Source organism: Hyperolius riggenbachi, chromosome 2 (assembly GCF_040937935.1).
Source record: "Hyperolius riggenbachi isolate aHypRig1 chromosome 2, aHypRig1.pri, whole genome shotgun sequence".
NCBI lineage: Eukaryota > Metazoa > Chordata > Amphibia > Anura > Hyperoliidae > Hyperolius > Hyperolius riggenbachi.
In genome coordinates, this window is record NC_090647.1 from 563,118,315 (window position 1) to 563,128,637 (window position 10,323).

The following is a 10,323-nucleotide window of genomic DNA, read 5'->3' on the forward strand; positions in this document are numbered from 1 at the left end:
TCATCCATCCTTCCCGGTCACCCGCTGGGGCTGGGTTCTTTTTTGTACAGAAAAAGGACGGTGGCCTTAGACCTTGTATTGACTATCGAGGTCTGAATAAAATCACAGTAAAAAATCGTTACCCGTTGCCCCTGATTGACGATTTATTTGCTCAAGTGACCAACGCCAGTATCTTCTCCAAGTTGGACCTACGAGGAGCATACAACCTGGTGCGCATTAGGGACGGTGACAAATGGAAGACGGCGTTCAACACACCTGACGGGCATTACGAGGATTACGAGTATCTGTTTATGCCCTTCGGGTTGTGTAATGCCCCTGCCGTCTTCCAGGAGTTAATCAATGAAGTCTTCAGGGAGGTTCTGGGAAAGTTTGTGCTAGTGTATCTAGATGACATACTGATTTTCTCTCCTAATCTGACAGAACATCGTAAGCACGTCAAGTTTGTTTTAAGAAAATTAAGGCAGAATTCGCTGTACGCGAAGCTAGAGAAGTGCCTCTTCGAGGTCACTAAAGTTCCTTTCTTAGGCTATATTATCTCCACTTCTGGCCTCTCCATGGATCCAGAAAAAGTCTGCTGTTTTGGAGAGGCCTCAACCTGTAGGATTGAAGGCAATCCAAAGATTTATTGGCTTCGCCAATTACTATAGAAAGTTCATCAAGGGGTTCTCCTCGGTAGTGTCACCCCTTACCAGTCTTACTAGAAAGGGTGCGGACACTTACCATTGGATGCCAGAGGCACAGACTGCCTTTGCTACACTGAAGGAATTGTTCTACTCTGCTCCCATTCTGAGACATGTGGATGTCACCTTCCCTTTCATTGTTGAGGTCGATGCATCAGAAATTGGGGTTGGAGCTGTACTGTCTCCGCGCTCGGGCCTTCAAGGCTAACTACACCCTTGTGCCTTTTTCTCTCGTAGATTCTCTCCTGCCGAGAGGAACTACGATATCGGCAGTCGGGAGCTCTTGGCCATTAAGTTAGCCTTTGAAGAGTGGCGTCATTGGCTGGAAGGGGCAGAACATACCATCACAGTTTATACTGATCATAAGAACTTGGAGTACATTGAAGGGGCCAAGAGGCTTAGCCCCCGACAGGCCCGCTGGTCCTTATTCTTTTCAAGGTTCAGATTTATTATAACGTACACACCAGGTAGCAAGAATGTCAAAGCAGACGCGTTATCTAGATGCTTTGAGCCTGAGACAGTTCAGCCTTCAACCCCGGAGACCATCGTACCTCAGAAAGTGGTGCTGGCAGCTACTGAAACTTGGGAGGACTGGACGGTTACTCTGGGCCCTTACCAACAGGACATTCCAAAAGGGAAGCCTGAGGGGGTTATGTTTGTACCACTTCCTTTTCACCTACAACTTTTACAATTGTTTCATTCCCATAAGAATGCAGGGCATCCTGGGGCTGCCCAAACTCAGGATCTGTTAGCCAGATGTGTATGGTGGCCTTCACTGGCACTTGATTGTAAAGAGTTTGTGAGAGAGTGCTCAGTTTGTGCCAGAAGTAAGCCCTCTCGCCAGGCACCAGTGGGTACATTACAACCCCTACCCATACCAAATGAACCTTGGACTCATTTGTCCATGGACTTTGTGGGAGAACTCCCCAGGTCTGAAGGTAAAACGGTCATTTGGGTGGTAGTCGATAGGTTCAGTAAGATGGCTCATTTCGTTCCCCTGAAAGGACTCCCCTCGGCCCAGGAATTAGCTGATCTCTTCATTCAGCACGTTTTCAAGCTGCATGGCATTCCGGAAAATGTGGCGTCAGATAGGGGAGTCCAGTTTGTGTCAATTTTGGAGAGCGTTTTGCCATCAGTTAGGTATGGACCTTTTGTTTTCATCAGGCTACCACCCACAGACCAATGGTCAGACCGAAAGAGTTAACCAGTCCCTTGAACAATTCCTCAGGTGTTATGTGGCTGATGCCCAGGCAGATTGGGTAAAGTTCTTGCCGTTCGCAGAATTTGCACATAATAACCTGAAAAGTGCCTCCTCCGGATTTTCCCCTTTTCAGGTAGTGTTGGGAAAATCTCCCAAGTTTTCTCCATTACCGGTGGCATCTACTCCTTTCCCGGCCCTGGAAGATTGGCAAAGGGCATTAAAGGAGATTTGGGGGTTAGTTAAAAGGAATTTGGGAAAGGCTTTCCAGACTCAGAAGAAACAGGCGGATAAAAGGCGGTCTGTAGAGTGGAAGTTTTCCCCAGGGGACATGGTGTGGGTATCTACTCGGCATTTGGCATTGAAACAACCGTCACCTAAGTTGGGACCGAGATTTATAGGCCCATACCCGGTGTCCAGAAAGATTAATGATGTCACATATGTGATTGATCTCCCAGCCAGCATGAGAGGTGTGAGATCATTCCATGTTTCCGTGTTGAAGCCTGCAGTGCATGTGGATTCCTCTCCCCCCCCCCCCCACCCACACTGTGATGGTTGACGACCAACCTGAGTATGAAATCGAGAAGATCTTGGATTCTCGATTGGTGCAGAATTCTGTACAATACCTGGTCCATTAGAAGAGGTATGGTCTGGAGGAGAGAACTTGGGTGCCGGATTGTCACATGCATGCTGAAGATTAAAAGAAAGAGTTTCATGAGTTATACCCTGAGAAGCCAGGAAGGAAGTGTCCGGGGTCCACTCCTCAGGGGGGTGGGGTACTGTAATAGATAGCGGAGATACCGCCGCGGAGACAAGCGGCATGGCGGCTATCTCCGCGTATCAGCCGGCGGCCTTGGCCGCGCAGTTACATGCTGGTGATCTGCCTGGTCCTTCTATTGCACATAGATTGAGGGCTACGCGCGCGTGCGCCAGGCGACAGGACCTTTATGCGAATAGAAGGGGAGTCAGCTGATCTGCCCAGTCAGCTGACTCCAACAGTACTTCGGATTGGCTGAGTGGCTGGGGCGGCGCTGCAGAGCAACTTTGTACATATAGTACCAGACTGTCAGTTTCTCCGTGTCTGCTGTTGCGAATGCTAACGTGTTAGCGCTCAGACCTTAGTCAGATCCCAAAGTGTGCTAGAACCAGCCGGAGCTGGGGATCTACACTTAGCCAGATTCCTTTGATAGCTTAAAGTACTAAATACATTGTATTATCTGTTATGACCTTCTGCTTCCTTTGACTATTCTCCTGCTTACTGACTCTGTACTTCTGCCCATCTGATTCACGTTGCCGACTCAGCCTGCACTCGACATTGAATCAGCCTTCTGTCTTTGTACCTTATCTGTCCGTACGTTGCCTACTCTGCTTGTCTGACCACTTTGTCCTCTCCAGTAGTGTTGGGCGAACAGTGTTCGCCACTGTTCGGGTTCTGCAGAACATCACCCTGTTCGGGTGATGTTCGAGTTCGGCCGAACACCTGATGGTGCTCGGCCAAACCGGTCGGCCGCATGGCCGAACTAAGAGCGCATGGCCGAACGTTCCCCGAACGTTCGGCTAGCGCTGTGATTGGCCGAACGGGTCACGTGGTTTGGGCCCGAACGCGCTCTGATTGGCCAAACGGTCACGTGGTTCGGGTAAATAAATACCCGAACCACGTCATATCTCCGCCATTTGTCTGTGGGTTTAGCTTTGGGTAGGCAGGCAGGGTAGTTCGCTCTCCAGCCACGCTATCCAGGGTCCCCCCCAGTCATTGTGTGTCGCTGCTGGGAACAGTAGTACACCGCTTGCTCAGCCACACTATATATAGCATTGTTTACTGCCACTGTGTACCTCGCTCAGCCACACTATATATAGCATTGTTTACTGCCACTCTGTGTACACCGCTCAGCCAGACTATATAGCATTGTGTGTACTGCCACTGTGTACCTCGCTCAGCCACACTATATAGCATTGTGTGTACTGCCACTCTGTGTACACCGCTCAGCCAGACTATATAGCATTGTGTGTACTGCCACTCTGTGTACACGGCTCAGCCAGACTATATAACATTGTGTGTACTGCCACTCTGTGTACACCGCTCAGCCACACTATATAGCATTGTTTATTGCCACTCTGTGTACACCGCTCAGCCACACTATATAGCATTGTTTACTGCCACTGTGTACACCGCTCATCCACACTATATAGCATTGTTTATTGCCACTCTGTGTACACCGCTCAGCCACACTATATAGCATTGTGTGTACTGCGACTCTGTGTACACCGCTCAGCCAGACTATATAGCATTGTTTACTGCCACTCTGTGTACACGGCTCAGCCACACTATATAGCATTGTTTACTGCCACTGTGTACACCGCTCATCCACACTATATAGCATTGTTTATTGCCACTCTGTGTACACCGCTCAGCCACACTATATAGCATTGTGTGTACTGCGACTCTGTGTACACCGCTCAGCCAGACTATATAGCATTGTGTGTACTGCCACTCTGTGTACACCGCTCAGCCAGACTATATAGCATTGTGTGTACTGCCACTCTGTGTACACCGCTCAGCCAGACTATATAGCATTGTGTTTACTGCCACTCTGTGTACACCGCTCAGCCAGACTATATAGCATTGTGTTTACTGCCACTCTGTGTACACCGCTCAGCCACACTATATAGCATTGCGTACTCTGCCAGTCAGTGTGTATATTGCTGGGATCAGTAATACTCCACTCACCGCCAACCACTATATGAGCTCACCATGAGTTCCTCAGAGACCTCCGCTGTGAGCAGCACTCCCAACAACAGCAACAGCCAACGCCCCACGCAAGGTATAACATCCACCCCAGCGGCCAGTGGTCAGCAGCAGCCCTCCCCGGAGGAGAACGTTGTGTCCATCGGTCCGTCGCCATAGCGATTAATGAGGGCTGCCATTGAGGAGATGATGGGGCCTGATGTGGAGGAGGAGGTCTGGCTTAGGCCAGCATCCCAAGTTAATGTTGAGGACGATGAGGGGTCTGTGTCTGGGGATGTTGGGGTGGCAGAGGTGGTGGGTGGGTCAGACTCAGGAGAAGAGTTGTATGATGAGGATGATGATCGGGACCATCTGTATGTGCCTCAGAGTCCGACCCCGGAAAACATGTTGTATCGTGTGTTTAGGTACTAAAATCTGCGTTCCCAGTAGTGTTGGGCGAACAGTGTTCGCCACTGTTCGGGTTCTGCAGAACATCACCCCGTTCGGGGTGACTATATAGCAGACTATATAGCATTGTGTTTACTGCCACTCTGTGTACACGGCTCAGCCACACTATATAGCATTGTGTTTACTGCCACTCTGTGTCTGCTGGGAACAGTAGTACACCGCTCACCCGCCACTGTATAGCATTGTGCTCTGTGTCGCTGCTGGCAATAGTGGTACACCGCTCACCCACCACTGTATAGCATTTCTGTACTGCCACTGTACTGCTGCCAGTCAGCGTGTACTTTAAGGATAAGTGAAATGAGGAAGAAATCCGGTGAAAGAGGGAGGGGCAAAGGAAGAGGTGTTTCCCCTGACGGTTCACGTACAGGCCACAGGGGAGCACCCAAGAAAACCCACTCAATACCGCCCATGTTGTCCAGGACAACCACCCTCACAGATCCAAAAGAACAGGACCAGATAATTACTTGGATGACCTCTCAAGCGTCCAGCAGTGGGTTAAGCAGCACCAGCACATCACGCACGAGGTCCGAGTCCTCAGCCAGTTACAAGGAGCCAGTGGGCACAAAGCTGACACAACCGGCAGCGACACCACGCACACAACTGCCAGATAACCAGACGACGTTGAAGTGAGCTGCGCAGAGGTTGTTCTGGGGAGCTCTACTCCACGGCGGCAGCCCCCCACAATGACATATGACGAGTTTGAGGAGATGGAAGAGGAGGGTATGGACAATGTGGACATAGACCCAGATTTTGTTTGTGAACGAGAACATCGCCGTCGTAGCAGCAGCACAGATGAGTCTGTTGAAGAACCCACTGCTGCACGAGTTCGCCTTGTGCTACAAGGTAGGCGGCGCGCAATTTCAGGCACCACAAGCGTGGAAGTTCAAGTGAGAGGCAAAAGAGGCGCAAACAGAAATCGCCAGCAAGGCAGGTGCTCCAAAGGCTGGGCTTTCTTTGAAGACTGCACTGAGGATGTTACCATGGCGATTTGCAAGGTGTGCAAGACCCGCCTGAGCAGGGGGAAAAGTATTAACAACCTCTCCACCACCAGCATGAGCCGCCACATGCTATCCAAACATCCCACTCTGTGGGCAAACGCGGCAGGACAGGGTACCACCAGCAACACTGCCTCCCTTGGGTTCACCAGACTCACCACCAGACCCGCCTCAGCAGCAGCAGTAGCCCAGCCATTGCGTGGTTCACCGCATTCACAAACATCAGACGACGCTGACACTGTCACTTTCCGGAGTAGTGCTCTTGAGGTCTCCCAGTGTTCATCAAACACAACAACCAACAGCCCTTCGGTGTGCAGCCCTACGGTTCAGTTGTCTGTCTCGGAGATGTTTGAGCGCAAGAGGAAATTGCCAGCAAATGACCCCCGGGCCGTGGCAGTAACAGCCAGCATAGCCAAGCTTCTGGCCTGCGAAATGCTGCCATATCGAGTGGTGGAGACAAACAGCTTCAAGGGTATGATGTCAGTGGCCATCCCACGTTACGTGGTTCCCAGCCGCTACCACTTTGCGCGCTCTGCAGTGCCTGAGTTGCATGAGCACGTGGTCAGCAAAATAACCCGAAGCTTGAAGAATGCCGTTGCCTGCAAGGTTCACCTCACCACTGACACCTGGACGAGTGCGTTCGGCCAGGGTCGATACATCTCCCTTACCGCGCACTGGGTGAACCTTGTGGAGCCTGGCAGCGATTCCTTACCTGCTACGGCGCGGGTGTTGCCCACGCCGCAAACAGCTGCACCGCCGTCCCTCCCACTGGATAACAACAGCAGCACCTACCTCTCTGACTCCTTCTCCTCCAACGCATCTCAAAGCTGTACCTCATCCGGAAACGCGAACCCAGCACCAGCAGCAGTAGGATCGTGGAAGCAGTGCAGCACAGCTGTTGGCATGCGTCAGCAAGCGTTGCTGAAGCTGATCTGCCTTGGGGATAAGCAGCACACAGGGGAGGAAATTTGGAGGGGAATAAAGGAACAGACGGATTTGTGGCTGGCACCGATGGACCTGAAACCGGGCATGAAGCTAGACACCTGGCACGAACTGGCAATGTACGCAATAGAGGTGCTGGCTTGCCCGGCAGCCAGCGTTATGTCGGAACGCTGTTTCAGTGCTGCCGGAGGCATCGTCACAGATCGGCGTATCCGCCTCTCCACAGAAAATGCAGACCGTCTGACTCAAATTAAAATGAATCAATCCTGGATTGGAAACGACTACGCAACACTCCAGGACCCCAACCAAGTAACATGACCAATGAACCTCTCATCTGTATTACATTTATGACTGCATGGCGGCAAAAAGCATTGCTGCTATATCCGCACTCTTTTTGTCCTCATGCAAGGCCTGGGTTGTTGTGTCTCAAAAAGCATGGCCTTCTCCTCCTTCGCCAGCTCCTGTTCCATCACGTCTGCTGCTGCTGGGTTAGCGTTGCCGCGTGGTCCCTGTTTATTGAACCACTTATCTTTATTACATTTATGACTGCATGGCGGTACAAAGCATGCTATCCGCACGCTTCTTGTCCTCATGCAAGGCCTGGGTTGTTGTGTCTCAAAGCGTGGCCTTCTCCTCCTGCGCCTCCTCCTCCTGTTCCATCAAGTGTGCTGCTGCTGGTGCTGGGTTAGTGTTACCGGTCCCTTTTCCTGGAACCTCTTCTCTGTATTACATTTATGACTGCATGGCGAAAAAAAGCATGTTACCTGTGCAAAGAAACATGACATTTTCCACATTTAAAAGACAGTTTTTCCTTTGAAACTTTACAATCAATTTTCTCAAAAACTATAAGTTATTTTTCAAATATTTTTTTTCCTCTTGTACCCACTCCCAAGGTGCACATACCGGAACTAGTAAAAAAGGGCGCACAGGGATAGTGGACAAAAGGGCGCCGCCATAGACTGCAATGCAAAATATCGGCTATTCGGCGCCCGACAGGAAATAAGGGCGCACGAGAAATAGCGGTTACAGGGATCGTGTTAACAAAGGTTTTCGTTTACAGGATAAAGTTTATAACAAATATCGTTTACAAGTTCGTTTAAACTTTGTATTATACTTATTTTTTCGTTTGTAAATTTCGCTTATATGGGTTTTAACTATTTTTTCGTTTTTAAAATTGCGCTTATAAAACTATAACAACTAAAATTTCGTTTACACTTCTTTTATCATTTAAAATTCGTTTTCATATGTATAATGCTTAAATAACGTTTCTAAAGCTGATTGTATTAGAAATACATCGCTTATGGTATTAACTTTGTTTTTACACTTCTAATGCGTTGATTATAGTTACTAAAATATCGCTTTAAATATTACTGTTATTTTAAGATTTCTACGTGATTTTAAGGCTAGTTATTCTACTACAAATTACTGTTATTTTAAGATTTCTACGTTATTTTAAGGCTAGTTATTCTATTACAAATATATAAATTATTTTATTCATGTTATTTGGAGTGAAGTATTTTAAGGATTAAATATATTATTGTTTATATGTGTTTAGCGTGTTTGTGCAGTGGGGATGGTTAGGTTTAGGCATTACTAGAGGGTCTAGGGGTTAGGGATAGGTACAGGGAGGGTTAGGACCAGGGTGGTGGTTAGTTTTAGGCACCAACAGGGGGGTCTTAGGTTTAGGCACCAGAAGGGGAGTCTTAGGTTTAGGCACCAACAGGGGGGTCTTAGGTTTAGGCACCAACAGGGGGGTCTTAGGTTTAGGCACCAACAGGGGGGTCTTAGGTTTAGGCACCAACAGGGGGGTCTTAGGTTTAGGCACCAACAGGGGGGTCTTAGGTTTAGGCACCAACAGGGGGGTCTTAGGTTTAGGCACCAACAGGGGGGTCTTAGGTTTAGGCACCAACAGGGGGGTCTAGGGGTTAGGGATAGGTACAGGGAGGGCTCTGTATGAGAGTAAGGTAAGGTATAGTTATAGTACAATATATGTAATATATACAATTTATTACATTATGTGGATTTACACAAAGGGGGGGTCTAGGTGAGAGGGATAGGGATAAGGAGATATATCTGTGACTCTAAAGTTAGGTATAATTGTAGTAAAATAGCTGTAAAACCTACCATTCTAGTACTATGCTTAATACAAGTGTAAATATCGTTTTTTCTATAGACGCTATTTGACGTTTCATTTCAGAATTCGTTTACTGTTATAGACGGTATTTTGCCATTTATTTCATTTCCGTTTATTTTACGTATTTAGCACTAAATTATCGTTTATAACCTCTTAAACGAAAAATACGGTTTTGCATTCAAACTTCTAATTTCGGCTACACCCCGTGCCCTTTTTTCCAGGCGCCCTTTTTTGATATACGCGCACATACCCTGCTAATTTGGGGTATGTAGCATGTAAGGAAGCTTTACAAAGCACGAAAGTTCGGGTCCCCATTGACTTCCATTATGTTCGGAGTTCGGCGCGAACACCCGAACATCGCGGCGATGTTCGGCGAACGTTCGCGAACCCGAACATCTAGGTGTTCGCCCAACACTACTCTCCAGTGGGTTAGCCACTGGTGAGGGATCTATAGTATTCACCTATTCAGGTGAAGCTCCTTTGCAGCATTGTCTGTGACACCCGCTCCTCGGGTGTCCATTAGCTGCAGTACAGCCTGACTCACCTACTTCTCAGGTGATCCTAGACTGCAGTACTGTCTTAATCACCTGCTCTTCAGGTGATCATCCTTTGCAGCAATTGCCTGTGACACCTGCTCCTCAGGTGTCCATTGGCTGCAGTCTAGCCTGACTCGCCTGCTTCTCAGGTGATCCATTGGCTGCAGTCTAGCCTGACTCGCCTGCTTCTCAGGTGATCCTTGGCTGCAGTATAGTCTGAGGTCACCGCTCCTCGGGAGACCTTCTCATTACTGTTGCACCAAACACTACTCACACTGGTAGTCCTGTGTCTGGCTATACTAGTATTATTGGTGATTCTGCAGATCACCACATAATCAGGTATAGCATCTGTATTATTGGTGATACTGCAGATCACCAATAATCAGAAAATCTGTTTAGCTGACACCAATCGTTACATGGTGTTTCTGGCATTTAAAGGGCTTTGCTAATAACCTCTAAAGTCAGCGGGCATTTAATTTTCCCACGGTCAGAAGGAGAACTTTAAAATCGATTTTCTCAAAAACTATAAGGTCTTTTTGAAAAAAAATTACCTCTTATAGTCACTGTCCCCTCTACATACCCTGCAAATTTGGTGTTTCTAGCACGCTAAAGTCGGTGGATGTTCGCCAGCCATTAAAATCTATG